This window comes from Salmo salar, unplaced genomic scaffold, assembly GCF_905237065.1.
Source record: "Salmo salar unplaced genomic scaffold, Ssal_v3.1, whole genome shotgun sequence".
NCBI lineage: Eukaryota > Metazoa > Chordata > Actinopteri > Salmoniformes > Salmonidae > Salmo > Salmo salar.
In genome coordinates, this window is record NW_025549512.1 from 784 (window position 1) to 15032 (window position 14249).

The window sequence follows — 14249 nt, forward strand, 5'->3', positions numbered from 1 at the left end:
TAATTAAAATTAGAAAACATTGGTAAAATATTATATTGTCATTTAAAGAATTATAGATTTACATCTTTGAACGCAATCAACTTGCCAGATTTAAAATAACCTTACTGGAAATCACACTTTGCAATAATCTGAGCACTGTGCCCAGAAAAATACGGCGTTGCGGATACAGACTAGACGTCATGTTGGGGAGATCTAAAATCGAAAATACTATGTAAATAATCCATTACCTTTGATTCTCTTCATCAGATGTCACTTCCAGGTATCACAGGTCCATAACGAATGTAGTTTTGTTCAAAAAAGCTCATCATTTATGTCCAAAAATCTCCGTCTCGTTAGCACATGATGTAAGCCAGCCGGACTTCTCGTCATGAACGAGGGGAAAAATATATTTCGTTCGTTCAAAACATGTCAAGCGTTGTATAGCATAAATCATTAGGGCCTTTTTAACCAGAACATGAATAATATTCAAGGTGGACGAATGCATAGCCTTTTATAACGTATTGGAACGAGGGTACCCAACATGAAGTAGCGCGCCAGGTGTCTAATGGGACATCACCGTTCCATGGCTCTTGTTCGGTCAGATCTCCTCCAGAAGACTCAAAACACTTTGTAAAGGCTGGTGACATCTAGTGGAAGCAATAGGAAGTGCCAAAATATTCCTAAACCCCTGTGTTTTTCAATGGGAGAGGTTTAAAGTCAATACAACACATCAGGTATCCACTTCCTGTCAGAAAATGTCTCAGGGTTTTGCCTGCCAAATGAGTTCTGTTATACTCACAGACACCATTCAAACAGTTTTGGAAACTTTAGAGTGTTTTCTATCCATATATAATAAGTATATGCATATTCTAGTTACTGGGTAGGATTAGTAACCAGATTAAATCGGGTACATTTTTTTTATCCAGACGTGCAAATGCTGCCCCCCTAGACCCAACAGGTTAAGAGCTTCACATAGCATTGGTGGTATAGTGGTGAGCATAGCTGCCTTCCAAGCAGTTGACCAGGGTTCGATTCCCAGCCAATGCAGAGCATGAGATATTCACTAGGTTTAGGGGCTGGGTGTCATTTCAAGTGTATTACATTGGAATCAATGTCCGTGGAAGTCAGATTTGCTCTTAGTTTTTGCAGGTTTTCTAAATGAAGTGCGATATTGAGCCAACTAGTGAATATCACAATAGATACGCAGTCCATCGCCTAAACCATTCAGCCACCTCGTCCTGCGCCCAAGAGGTGGCTGTTTGCAACCAGTGGCCAGAGATCTGCCTGTCTGAGCTTGTTAAAAGATCTGCAAAAGGGCTCATCCGCGATTTGAACCCGGGACCTCTCGCACCCAAAGCGAGAATCATACCCCTAGACCAACGAGCCTTAGACAAGAATAAAATTGTTTTGCTTTCTGCGGCAATTACAATGAGGATATCAATTGTTCTTGTCCATGGTGCTTGGAAAGATTGAACCTCATGTGAGTGTTTGTGCTATACTTGTGAGCATAGCAGTCTTCCAAACTGTTGACCAGGCTTCAGTTCAAATCTTTTGTATTTCATCTGCTGTGTCTTTCACATTCTGTCTTCTTAACCTGTTAGGGCTAGGGGGCAGCATTTGCACGTCTGGATAAAAAAATGTACCCGATTTAATCTGGTTACTAATCCTACCCAGTAACTAGAATATGCATATACTTATTATATATGGATAGAAAACACTCTAAAGTTTCTAAAACTGTTTGAATGGTGTCTGTGAGTATAACAGAACTCATTTGGCAGGCAAAACCCTGAGACATTTTCTGACAGGAAGTTGAAACCTGATGTGTTGTATTACCTTTAAACCTATCCCATTGAAAAACACAGGGGCTGAGGAATATTTTGGCACTTCCTATTGCTTCCACTAGATGTCACCAGCCTTTACAAAGTGTTTTGAGTCTTCTGGAGGGAGATCTGACCGAACAAGAGCCATGGAACGATGATGTCCCATTAGACACCTGGCGCGCGAGTTCATGTTGGGTACCCTCGTTCCAATACGCTATAAAAGAGTATGCATTCGTCCACCTTGAATATTATTCATGTTCTGGTTAAAAAGGCCCTAATGATTTATGCTATACAACGTTTGACATGTTTGAACGAACGTAAATATATTTTTTCCCCTCGTTCATGACGAGAAGTCCGGCTGGCTTAGATCATGTGCTAACAAGACGGAGATTTTTGGACATAAATGATGAGCTTTTTTGAACAAAACTACATTCGTTATGGACCTGTGATACCTGGAAGTGACATCTGATGAAGAGAATCAAAGGTAATGGATTATTTACATAGTATTTTCGATTTTAGATCTCCCCAACATGACGTCTAGTCTGTATCGCAACGCGTATTTTTCTGGGCGCAGTGCTCAGATTATTGCAAAGTGTGATTTCCCAGTAAGGTTATTTTTAAATCTGGCAAGTTGATTGCGTTCAAGAGATGTAAATCTATAATTCTTTAAATGACAATATAATATTTTACCAATGTTTTCTAATTTTAATTATTTAATTTGTGACGCTGACTTGACTGCCGGTTATTGGAGGGAAACGATTTCCTCAACATCAATGCCATAGTAAAACGCTGTTTTTGGATATAAATATGAACTTGATAGAACTAAAAATGCATGCATTGTGTAACATAATGTCCTAGGAGTGTCATCTGATGGAGATTGTAAAAGGTTAGTGCATCATTTTAGCTGGTTTTATGGTTTTGGTGACCCTGTCTTTGACTTGACAAAACATTACACACAACTCTTGTAAATGTACTGTCCTAACATACTCTAAATTTATGCTTTCGCCGTAAAACCTTTTTGAAATCGTAAAACGTGGTTAGATTAAGGAGATGTTTATCTTTCAAAGGGTGTAAAATAGTTGTATGTTTGAAAAATTTGAATTTTGACATTTATTTGGATTCAAATTTGCCGGTCTTGAAATGCACCTGCTGTTGATGGAGTGCACCACGGGTGGCACGCTAGCGTCCCACCTAGCCCATAGAGGTTAAGCCGCGACAGCAAACTGATGATGAGTGTTGACAAATGAATATTGAGCAAAATGAGGTCAATTAATATTTTAAAAGAGAAAATGAAAAAATAAAACTTAAAAAGAATGGAGCTCATTTATTTTGAGTCGATTGATGCATCAGTACGTGAATCAAAGTAAACGAACGTAAAAAATACCCATTCAAATCGATCAGTTTTCAACTAGAGAGATTGAAACGCGTCGTATCTGTCTCAAGCCTCCGTAACTGTTTATGTTACAACTCCACATCTGCAATAAATGGTGGTGGAGCTAGAGCGGTGTTTGTCAAACCATGAGACATACCAATAATCGGTATTCTCACAAAAACATCTGTAGCATCTGAACCGTTTGACCTACAACATCGTATGACCACTCCCTGGAAAGGGGAGACCCTCACGAACACGGTGGTGTTCTCAATTTGTCTCTACGTCCCCCACAAGTGTCAGGGGACTCGTCTGAAGTCGGAACCCTCTATGTGCAAACATCTGTTTGTAGAATCCAAAATCTTTGGGCTACAAACTAATGTGACCCCACTTGTCACAATGTTCTCCGTTTTGCCCTACGTTTTCCACAAGTGTCACGGGACTAATCTGAAGGTAACAGGTACTGATTAAAATGATAGATTTTTTAACCAGGGACCTCTCGCACCCTAAGCCATAATAGTACAACTATACCAACGATCCGTTTGGTCAAAGAATTTTCACTTTCCACAAAAATGACGGTCAGGATATGAATCGATGTCTCCATGTTGCTTAAGAGCTTCACATAGCATTGGTGGTATAGTGGTGAGCATAGCTGCCTTCCAAGCAGTTGACCAGGGTTCGATTCCCAGCCAATGCAGAGCATGAGATATTCACTAGGTTTAGGGGCTGGGTGTCATTTCAAGTGTATTACATTGGAATCAATGTCCTTGTTAGTGGAAGTCAGATTTGCTCTTAGTTTTTGCAGGTTTTCTAAATGAAGTGCGATATTGAGCCAACTAGTGAATATCGAGCGTCCATCGCCTAAACCATTCAGCCACCTCGTCCTGCGCCCAAGAGGTGGCTGTTTGCAACCAGTGGCCAGAGATCTGCCTGTCTGAGCTTGTTAAAAGATCTGCAAAAGGGTTCATCCGGGATTTGAACCCGGGACCTCTCGCACCCAAAGCGAGAATCATACCCCTAGACCAACGAGCCTTAGACAAGAATAAAATTGTTTTGCTTTCTGCGGCAATTACAATGAGGATATCAATTGTTCTTGTCCATGGTGCTTGGAAAGATTGAACCTCATGTGAGTGTTTGTGCTATACTTGTGAGCATAGCAGTCTTCCAAACTGTTGACCAGGCTTCAGTTCAAATCTTTTGTATTTCATCTGCTGTGTCTTTCACATTCTGTCTTCTTAAGCCGCGACAGCAAACTGATGATGAGTGTTGACAAATGAATATTGAGCAAAATGAGGTCAATTAATATTTTAAAAGAGAAAATGAAAAAATAAAACTTAAAAAGAATGGAGCTCATTTATTTTGAGTCGATTGATGCATCAGTACGTGAATCAAAGTAAACGAACGTAAAAAATACCCATTCAAATCGATCAGTTTTCAACTAGAGAGATTGAAACGCGTCGTATCTGTCTCAAGCCTCCGTAACTGTTTATGTTACAACTCCACATCTGCAATAAATGGTGGTGGAGCTAGAGCGGTGTTTGTCAAACCATGAGACATACCAATAATCGGTATTCTCACAAAAACATTTGTAGCATCTGAACCGTTTGACCTACAACATCGTATGACCACTCCCTGGAAAGGGGAGACCCTCACGAACACGGTGGTGTTCTCAATTTGTCTCTACGTCCCCCACAAGTGTCAGGGGACTCGTCTGAAGTCGGAACCCTCTATGTGCAAACATCTGTTTGTAGAATCCAAAATCTTTGGGCTACAAACTAATGTGACCCCACTTGTCACAATGTTCTCCGTTTTGCCCTACGTTTTCCACAAGTGTCACGGGACTAATCTGAAGGTAACAGGTACTGATTAAAATGATAGATTTTTTAACCAGGGACCTCTCGCACCCTAAGCCATAATAGTACAACTATACCAACGATCCGTTTGGTCAAAGAATTTTCACTTTCCACAAAAATGACGGTCAGGATATGAATCGATGTCTCCATGTTGCTTAAGAGCTTCACATAGCATTGGTGGTATAGTGGTGAGCATAGCTGCCTTCCAAGCAGTTGACCAGGGTTCGATTCCCAGCCAATGCAGAGCATGAGATATTCACTAGGTTTAGGGGCTGGGTGTCATTTCAAGTGTATTACATTGGAATCAATGTCCTTGTTAGTGGAAGTCAGATTTGCTCTTAGTTTTTGCAGGTTTTCTAAATGAAGTGCGATATTGAGCCAACTAGTGAATATCAGGTCCATCGCCTAAACCATTCAGCCACCTCGTCCTGCGCCCAAGAGGTGGCTGTTTGCAACCAGTGGCCAGAGATCTGCCTGTCTGAGCTTGTTAAAAGATCTGCAAAAGGGTTCATCCGGGATTTGAACCCGGGACCTCTCGCACCCAAAGCGAGAATCATACCCCTAGACCAACGAGCCTTAGACAAGAATAAAATTGTTTTGCTTTCTGCGGCAATTACAATGAGGATATCAATTGTTCTTGTCCATGGTGCTTGGAAAGATTGAACCTCATGTGAGTGTTTGTGCTATACTTGTGAGCATAGCAGTCTTCCAAACTGTTGACCAGGCTTCAGTTCAAATCTTTTGTATTTCATCTGCTGTGTCTTTCACATTCTGTCTTCTTAAGCCGCGACAGCAAACTGATGATGAGTGTTGACAAATGAATATTGAGCAAAATGAGGTCAATTAATATTTTAAAAGAGAAAATGAAAAAATAAAACTTAAAAAAGAATGGAGCTCATTTATTTTGAGTCGATTGATGCATCAGTACGTGAATCAAAGTAAACGAACGTAAAAAATACCCATTCAAATCGATCAGTTTTCAACTAGAGAGATTGAAACGCGTCGTATCTGTCTCAAGCCTCCGTAACTGTTTATGTTACAACTCCACATCTGCAATAAATGGTGGTGGAGCTAGAGCGGTGTTTGTCAAACCATGAGACATACCAATAATCGGTATTCTCACAAAAACATCTGTAGCATCTGAACCGTTTGACCTACAACATCGTATGACCACTCCCTGGAAAGGGGAGACCCTCACGAACACGGTGGTGTTCTCAATTTGTCTCTACGTCCCCCACAAGTGTCAGGGGACTCGTCTGAAGTCGGAACCCTCTATGTGCAAACATCTGTTTGTAGAATCCAAAATCTTTGGGCTACAAACTAATGTGACCCCACTTGTCACAATGTTCTCCGTTTTGCCCTACGTTTTCCACAAGTGTCACGGGACTAATCTGAAGGTAACAGGTACTGATTAAAATGATAGATTTTTTAACCAGGGACCTCTCGCACCCTAAGCCATAATAGTACAACTATACCAACGATCCGTTTGGTCAAAGAATTTTCACTTTCCACAAAAATGACGGTCAGGATATGAATCGATGTCTCCATGTTGCTTAAGAGCTTCACATAGCATTGGTGGTATAGTGGTGAGCATAGCTGCCTTCCAAGCAGTTGACCAGGGTTCGATTCCCAGCCAATGCAGAGCATGAGATATTCACTAGGTTTAGGGGCTGGGTGTCATTTCAAGTGTATTACATTGGAATCAATGTCCTTGTTAGTGGAAGTCAGATTTGCTCTTAGTTTTTGCAGGTTTTCTAAATGAAGTGCGATATTGAGCCAACTAGTGAATATCAGGGTCCATCGCCTAAACCATTCAGCCACCTCGTCCTGCGCCCAAGAGGTGGCTGTTTGCAACCAGTGGCCAGAGATCTGCCTGTCTGAGCTTGTTAAAAGATCTGCAAAAGGGTTCATCCGGGATTTGAACCCGGGACCTCTCGCACCCAAAGCGAGAATCATACCCCTAGACCAACGAGCCTTAGACAAGAATAAAATTGTTTTGCTTTCTGCGGCAATTACAATGAGGATATCAATTGTTCTTGTCCATGGTGCTTGGAAAGATTGAACCTCATGTGAGTGTTTGTGCTATACTTGTGAGCATAGCAGTCTTCCAAACTGTTGACCAGGCTTCAGTTCAAATCTTTTGTATTTCATCTGCTGTGTCTTTCACATTCTGTCTTCTTAAGCCGCGACAGCAAACTGATGATGAGTGTTGACAAATGAATATTGAGCAAAATGAGGTCAATTAATATTTTAAAAGAGAAAATGAAAAAATAAAACTTAAAAAAGAATGGAGCTCATTTATTTTGAGTCGATTGATGCATCAGTACGTGAATCAAAGTAAACGAACGTAAAAAATACCCATTCAAATCGATCAGTTTTCAACTAGAGAGATTGAAACGCGTCGTATCTGTCTCAAGCCTCCGTAACTGTTTATGTTACAACTCCACATCTGCAATAAATGGTGGTGGAGCTAGAGCGGTGTTTGTCAAACCATGAGACATACCAATAATCGGTATTCTCACAAAAACATCTGTAGCATCTGAACCGTTTGACCTACAACATCGTATGACCACTCCCTGGAAAGGGGAGACCCTCACGAACACGGTGGTGTTCTCAATTTGTCTCTACGTCCCCCACAAGTGTCAGGGGACTCGTCTGAAGTCGGAACCCTCTATGTGCAAACATCTGTTTGTAGAATCCAAAATCTTTGGGCTACAAACTAATGTGACCCCACTTGTCACAATGTTCTCCGTTTTGCCCTACGTTTTCCACAAGTGTCACGGGACTAATCTGAAGGTAACAGGTACTGATTAAAATGATAGATTTTTTAACCAGGGACCTCTCGCACCCTAAGCCATAATAGTACAACTATACCAACGATCCGTTTGGTCAAAGAATTTTCACTTTCCACAAAAATGACGGTCAGGATATGAATCGATGTCTCCATGTTGCTTAAGAGCTTCACATAGCATTGGTGGTATAGTGGTGAGCATAGCTGCCTTCCAAGCAGTTGACCAGGGTTCGATTCCCAGCCAATGCAGAGCATGAGATATTCACTAGGTTTAGGGGCTGGGTGTCATTTCAAGTGTATTACATTGGAATCAATGTCCTTGTTAGTGGAAGTCAGATTTGCTCTTAGTTTTTGCAGGTTTTCTAAATGAAGTGCGATATTGAGCCAACTAGTGAATATCAGAAGGTCCATCGCCTAAACCATTCAGCCACCTCGTCCTGCGCCCAAGAGGTGGCTGTTTGCAACCAGTGGCCAGAGATCTGCCTGTCTGAGCTTGTTAAAAGATCTGCAAAAGGGTTCATCCGGGATTTGAACCCGGGACCTCTCGCACCCAAAGCGAGAATCATACCCCTAGACCAACGAGCCTTAGACAAGAATAAAATTGTTTTGCTTTCTGCGGCAATTACAATGAGGATATCAATTGTTCTTGTCCATGGTGCTTGGAAAGATTGAACCTCATGTGAGTGTTTGTGCTATACTTGTGAGCATAGCAGTCTTCCAAACTGTTGACCAGGCTTCAGTTCAAATCTTTTGTATTTCATCTGCTGTGTCTTTCACATTCTGTCTTCTTAAGCCGCGACAGCAAACTGATGATGAGTGTTGACAAATGAATATTGAGCAAAATGAGGTCAATTAATATTTTAAAAGAGAAAATGAAAAATAAAACTTAAAAAGAATGGAGCTCATTTATTTTGAGTCGATTGATGCATCAGTACGTGAATCAAAGTAAACGAACGTAAAAAATACCCATTCAAATCGATCAGTTTTCAACTAGAGAGATTGAAACGCGTCGTATCTGTCTCAAGCCTCCGTAACTGTTTATGTTACAACTCCACATCTGCAATAAATGGTGGTGGAGCTAGAGCGGTGTTTGTCAAACCATGAGACATACCAATAATCGGTATTCTCACAAAAACATCTGTAGCATCTGAACCGTTTGACCTACAACATCGTATGACCACTCCCTGGAAAGGGGAGACCCTCACGAACACGGTGGTGTTCTCAATTTGTCTCTACGTCCCCCACAAGTGTCAGGGGACTCGTCTGAAGTCGGAACCCTCTATGTGCAAACATCTGTTTGTAGAATCCAAAATCTTTGGGCTACAAACTAATGTGACCCCACTTGTCACAATGTTCTCCGTTTTGCCCTACGTTTTCCACAAGTGTCACGGGACTAATCTGAAGGTAACAGGTACTGATTAAAATGATAGATTTTTTAACCAGGGACCTCTCGCACCCTAAGCCATAATAGTACAACTATACCAACGATCCGTTTGGTCAAAGAATTTTCACTTTCCACAAAAATGACGGTCAGGATATGAATCGATGTCTCCATGTTGCTTAAGAGCTTCACATAGCATTGGTGGTATAGTGGTGAGCATAGCTGCCTTCCAAGCAGTTGACCAGGGTTCGATTCCCAGCCAATGCAGAGCATGAGATATTCACTAGGTTTAGGGGCTGGGTGTCATTTCAAGTGTATTACATTGGAATCAATGTCCTTGTTAGTGGAAGTCAGATTTGCTCTTAGTTTTTGCAGGTTTTCTAAATGAAGTGCGATATTGAGCCAACTAGTGAATATCAGGTCCATCGCCTAAACCATTCAGCCACCTCGTCCTGCGCCCAAGAGGTGGCTGTTTGCAACCAGTGGCCAGAGATCTGCCTGTCTGAGCTTGTTAAAAGATCTGCAAAAGGGTTCATCCGGGATTTGAACCCGGGACCTCTCGCACCCAAAGCGAGAATCATACCCCTAGACCAACGAGCCTTAGACAAGAATAAAATTGTTTTGCTTTCTGCGGCAATTACAATGAGGATATCAATTGTTCTTGTCCATGGTGCTTGGAAAGATTGAACCTCATGTGAGTGTTTGTGCTATACTTGTGAGCATAGCAGTCTTCCAAACTGTTGACCAGGCTTCAGTTCAAATCTTTTGTATTTCATCTGCTGTGTCTTTCACATTCTGTCTTCTTAAGCCGCGACAGCAAACTGATGATGAGTGTTGACAAATGAATATTGAGCAAAATGAGGTCAATTAATATTTTAAAAGAGAAAATGAAAAAATAAAACTTAAAAAAGAATGGAGCTCATTTATTTTGAGTCGATTGATGCATCAGTACGTGAATCAAAGTAAACGAACGTAAAAAATACCCATTCAAATCGATCAGTTTTCAACTAGAGAGATTGAAACGCGTCGTATCTGTCTCAAGCCTCCGTAACTGTTTATGTTACAACTCCACATCTGCAATAAATGGTGGTGGAGCTAGAGCGGTGTTTGTCAAACCATGAGACATACCAATAATCGGTATTCTCACAAAAACATCTGTAGCATCTGAACCGTTTGACCTACAACATCGTATGACCACTCCCTGGAAAGGGGAGACCCTCACGAACACGGTGGTGTTCTCAATTTGTCTCTACGTCCCCCACAAGTGTCAGGGGACTCGTCTGAAGTCGGAACCCTCTATGTGCAAACATCTGTTTGTAGAATCCAAAATCTTTGGGCTACAAACTAATGTGACCCCACTTGTCACAATGTTCTCCGTTTTGCCCTACGTTTTCCACAAGTGTCACGGGACTAATCTGAAGGTAACAGGTACTGATTAAAATGATAGATTTTTTAACCAGGGACCTCTCGCACCCTAAGCCATAATAGTACAACTATACCAACGATCCGTTTGGTCAAAGAATTTTCACTTTCCACAAAAATGACGGTCAGGATATGAATCGATGTCTCCATGTTGCTTAAGAGCTTCACATAGCATTGGTGGTATAGTGGTGAGCATAGCTGCCTTCCAAGCAGTTGACCAGGGTTCGATTCCCAGCCAATGCAGAGCATGAGATATTCACTAGGTTTAGGAGCTGGGTGTCATTTCAAGTGTATTACATTGGAATCAATGTCCTTGTTAGTGGAAGTCAGATTTGCTCTTAGTTTTTGCAGGTTTTCTAAATGAAGTGCGATATTGAGCCAACTAGTGAATATCACAATAGATAAGCAGTCCATCGCCTAAACCATTCAGCCACCTCGTCCTGCGCCCAAGAGGTGGCTGTTTGCAACCAGTGGCCAGAGATCTGCCTGTCTGAGCTTGTTAAAAGATCTGCAAAAGGGTTCATCCGGGATTTGAACCCGGGACCTCTCGCACCCAAAGCGAGAATCATACCCCTAGACCAACGAGCCTTAGACAAGAATAAAATTGTTTTGCTTTCTGCGGCAATTACAATGAGGATATCAATTGTTCTTGTCCATGGTGCTTGGAAAGATTGAACCTCATGTGAGTGTTTGTGCTATACTTGTGAGCATAGCAGTCTTCCAAACTGTTGACCAGGCTTCAGTTCAAATCTTTTGTATTTCATCTGCTGTGTCTTTCACATTCTGTCTTCTTAAGCCGCGACAGCAAACTGATGATGAGTGTTGACAAATGAATATTGAGCAAAATGAGGTCAATTAATATTTTAAAAGAGAAAATGAAAAAATAAAACTTAAAAAAGAATGGAGCTCATTTATTTTGAGTCGATTGATGCATCAGTACGTGAATCAAAGTAAACGAACGTAAAAAATACCCATTCAAATCGATCAGTTTTCAACTAGAGAGATTGAAACGCGTCGTATCTGTCTCAAGCCTCCGTAACTGTTTATGTTACAACTCCACATCTGCAATAAATGGTGGTGGAGCTAGAGCGGTGTTTGTCAAACCATGAGACATACCAATAATCGGTATTCTCACAAAAACATCTGTAGCATCTGAACCGTTTGACCTACAACATCGTATGACCACTCCCTGGAAAGGGGAGACCCTCACGAACACGGTGGTGTTCTCAATTTGTCTCTACGTCCCCCACAAGTGTCAGGGGACTCGTCTGAAGTCGGAACCCTCTATGTGCAAACATCTGTTTGTAGAATCCAAAATCTTTGGGCTACAAACTAATGTGACCCCACTTGTCACAATGTTCTCCGTTTTGCCCTACGTTTTCCACAAGTGTCACGGGACTAATCTGAAGGTAACAGGTACTGATTAAAATGATAGATTTTTTAACCAGGGACCTCTCGCACCCTAAGCCATAATAGTACAACTATACCAACGATCCGTTTGGTCAAAGAATTTTCACTTTCCACAAAAATGACGGTCAGGATATGAATCGATGTCTCCATGTTGCTTAAGAGCTTCACATAGCATTGGTGGTATAGTGGTGAGCATAGCTGCCTTCCAAGCAGTTGACCAGGGTTCGATTCCCAGCCAATGCAGAGCATGAGATATTCACTAGGTTTAGGGGCTGGGTGTCATTTCAAGTGTATTACATTGGAATCAATGTCCTTGTTAGTGGAAGTCAGATTTGCTCTTAGTTTTTGCAGGTTTTCTAAATGAAGTGCGATATTGAGCCAACTAGTGAATATCGAGGTCCATCGCCTAAACCATTCAGCCACCTCGTCCTGCGCCCAAGAGGTGGCTGTTTGCAACCAGTGGCCAGAGATCTGCCTGTCTGAGCTTGTTAAAAGATCTGCAAAAGGGTTCATCCGGGATTTGAACCCGGGACCTCTCGCACCCAAAGCGAGAATCATACCCCTAGACCAACGAGCCTTAGACAAGAATAAAATTGTTTTGCTTTCTGCGGCAATTACAATGAGGATATCAATTGTTCTTGTCCATGGTGCTTGGAAAGATTGAACCTCATGTGAGTGTTTGTGCTATACTTGTGAGCATAGCAGTCTTCCAAACTGTTGACCAGGCTTCAGTTCAAATCTTTTGTATTTCATCTGCTGTGTCTTTCACATTCTGTCTTCTTAAGCCGCGACAGCAAACTGATGATGAGTGTTGACAAATGAATATTGAGCAAAATGAGGTCAATTAATATTTTAAAAGAGAAAATGAAAAAATAAAACTTAAAAAGAATGGAGCTCATTTATTTTGAGTCGATTGATGCATCAGTACGTGAATCAAAGTAAACGAACGTAAAAAATACCCATTCAAATCGATCAGTTTTCAACTAGAGAGATTGAAACGCGTCGTATCTGTCTCAAGCCTCCGTAACTGTTTATGTTACAACTCCACATCTGCAATAAATGGTGGTGGAGCTAGAGCGGTGTTTGTCAAACCATGAGACATACCAATAATCGGTATTCTCACAAAAACATCTGTAGCATCTGAACCGTTTGACCTACAACATCGTATGACCACTCCCTGGAAAGGGGAGACCCTCACGAACACGGTGGTGTTCTCAATTTGTCTCTACGTCCCCCACAAGTGTCAGGGGACTCGTCTGAAGTCGGAACCCTCTATGTGCAAACATCTGTTTGTAGAATCCAAAATCTTTGGGCTACAAACTAATGTGACCCCACTTGTCACAATGTTCTCCGTTTTGCCCTACGTTTTCCACAAGTGTCACGGGACTAATCTGAAGGTAACAGGTACTGATTAAAATGATAGATTTTTTAACCAGGGACCTCTCGCACCCTAAGCCATAATAGTACAACTATACCAACGATCCGTTTGGTCAAAGAATTTTCACTTTCCACAAAAATGACGGTCAGGATATGAATCGATGTCTCCATGTTGCTTAAGAGCTTCACATAGCATTGGTGGTATAGTGGTGAGCATAGCTGCCTTCCAAGCAGTTGACCAGGGTTCGATTCCCAGCCAATGAAGAGCATGAGATATTCACTAGGTTTAGGGGCTGGGTGTCATTTCAAGTGTATTACATTGGAATCAATGTCCTTGTTAGTGGAAGTCAGATTTGCTCTTAGTTTTTGCAGGTTTTCTAAATGAAGTGCGATATTGAGCCAACTAGTGAATATCACAATAGAAGCAGTCCATCGCCTAAACCATTCAGCCACCTCGTCCTGCGCCCAAGAGGTGGCTGTTTGCAACCAGTGGCCAGAGATCTGCCTGTCTGAGCTTGTTAAACCTCTTGGGGCTAGGTGGGACGCTAACGTGCACACCTCGTGGTGCAACTCCATCAACAGCAGGTGCATTTTCAAGAGCGGCAAATTTGAATCCAAATAAATGTCAAAATTCAAATTTTTCAAAAATACAACTATGTTACACCATTTGAAAGATAAACATCTCCTTAATCTAACCACGTTTTACGATTTCAAAAAGGTTTTACGGCGAAAGCATAAATTTAGAGTATGTTAGGACAGTACATTTACAAGAGTTGTGTGTAATGTTTTGTCAAGTCAAAGACAGGGTCACCAAAACCATAAAACCAGCTAAAATGATACACTAACC

General features: G+C 41.5%; 16 non-coding genes across 16 annotated transcripts; 8 read left to right on the forward strand and 8 right to left on the reverse strand.

The window, feature by feature from the left end:
• Window positions 1-954: 954 nt before the first annotated feature.
• trnag-ucc (transfer RNA glycine (anticodon UCC)) lies at window positions 955-1026 on the forward strand. Its single transcript has one exon. It is a non-coding gene; the product is annotated as a tRNA-Gly (tRNA).
• Window positions 1027-1293: 267 nt separating this feature from the next.
• trnap-ugg (transfer RNA proline (anticodon UGG)) lies at window positions 1294-1365 on the reverse strand. The gene has a single exon. It is a non-coding gene; the product is annotated as a tRNA-Pro (tRNA).
• A 2428-nt stretch (window positions 1366-3793) lies between these two features.
• On the forward strand, window positions 3794-3865 carry trnag-ucc (transfer RNA glycine (anticodon UCC)). The gene has a single exon. It is a non-coding gene; the product is annotated as a tRNA-Gly (tRNA).
• Window positions 3866-4128: 263 nt separating this feature from the next.
• trnap-ugg (transfer RNA proline (anticodon UGG)) lies at window positions 4129-4200 on the reverse strand. The gene has a single exon. It is a non-coding gene; the product is annotated as a tRNA-Pro (tRNA).
• Window positions 4201-5192: 992 nt separating this feature from the next.
• Window positions 5193-5264, forward strand: trnag-ucc (transfer RNA glycine (anticodon UCC)). The gene has a single exon. It is a non-coding gene; the product is annotated as a tRNA-Gly (tRNA).
• A 261-nt stretch (window positions 5265-5525) lies between these two features.
• trnap-ugg (transfer RNA proline (anticodon UGG)) lies at window positions 5526-5597 on the reverse strand. The gene has a single exon. It is a non-coding gene; the product is annotated as a tRNA-Pro (tRNA).
• Window positions 5598-6590: 993 nt separating this feature from the next.
• Window positions 6591-6662, forward strand: trnag-ucc (transfer RNA glycine (anticodon UCC)). The gene has a single exon. It is a non-coding gene; the product is annotated as a tRNA-Gly (tRNA).
• A 262-nt stretch (window positions 6663-6924) lies between these two features.
• trnap-ugg (transfer RNA proline (anticodon UGG)) lies at window positions 6925-6996 on the reverse strand. Its single transcript has one exon. It is a non-coding gene; the product is annotated as a tRNA-Pro (tRNA).
• Window positions 6997-7989: 993 nt separating this feature from the next.
• On the forward strand, window positions 7990-8061 carry trnag-ucc (transfer RNA glycine (anticodon UCC)). The gene has a single exon. It is a non-coding gene; the product is annotated as a tRNA-Gly (tRNA).
• A 264-nt stretch (window positions 8062-8325) lies between these two features.
• trnap-ugg (transfer RNA proline (anticodon UGG)) lies at window positions 8326-8397 on the reverse strand. The gene has a single exon. It is a non-coding gene; the product is annotated as a tRNA-Pro (tRNA).
• Window positions 8398-9388: 991 nt separating this feature from the next.
• Window positions 9389-9460, forward strand: trnag-ucc (transfer RNA glycine (anticodon UCC)). Its single transcript has one exon. It is a non-coding gene; the product is annotated as a tRNA-Gly (tRNA).
• A 261-nt stretch (window positions 9461-9721) lies between these two features.
• trnap-ugg (transfer RNA proline (anticodon UGG)) lies at window positions 9722-9793 on the reverse strand. Its single transcript has one exon. It is a non-coding gene; the product is annotated as a tRNA-Pro (tRNA).
• Window positions 9794-10786: 993 nt separating this feature from the next.
• Window positions 10787-10858, forward strand: trnag-ucc (transfer RNA glycine (anticodon UCC)). The gene has a single exon. It is a non-coding gene; the product is annotated as a tRNA-Gly (tRNA).
• A 273-nt stretch (window positions 10859-11131) lies between these two features.
• On the reverse strand, window positions 11132-11203 carry trnap-ugg (transfer RNA proline (anticodon UGG)). The gene has a single exon. It is a non-coding gene; the product is annotated as a tRNA-Pro (tRNA).
• A 993-nt stretch (window positions 11204-12196) lies between these two features.
• Window positions 12197-12268, forward strand: trnag-ucc (transfer RNA glycine (anticodon UCC)). Its single transcript has one exon. It is a non-coding gene; the product is annotated as a tRNA-Gly (tRNA).
• Window positions 12269-12530: 262 nt separating this feature from the next.
• On the reverse strand, window positions 12531-12602 carry trnap-ugg (transfer RNA proline (anticodon UGG)). The gene has a single exon. It is a non-coding gene; the product is annotated as a tRNA-Pro (tRNA).
• Between the last annotated feature and the right edge of the window lie 1647 nt (window positions 12603-14249).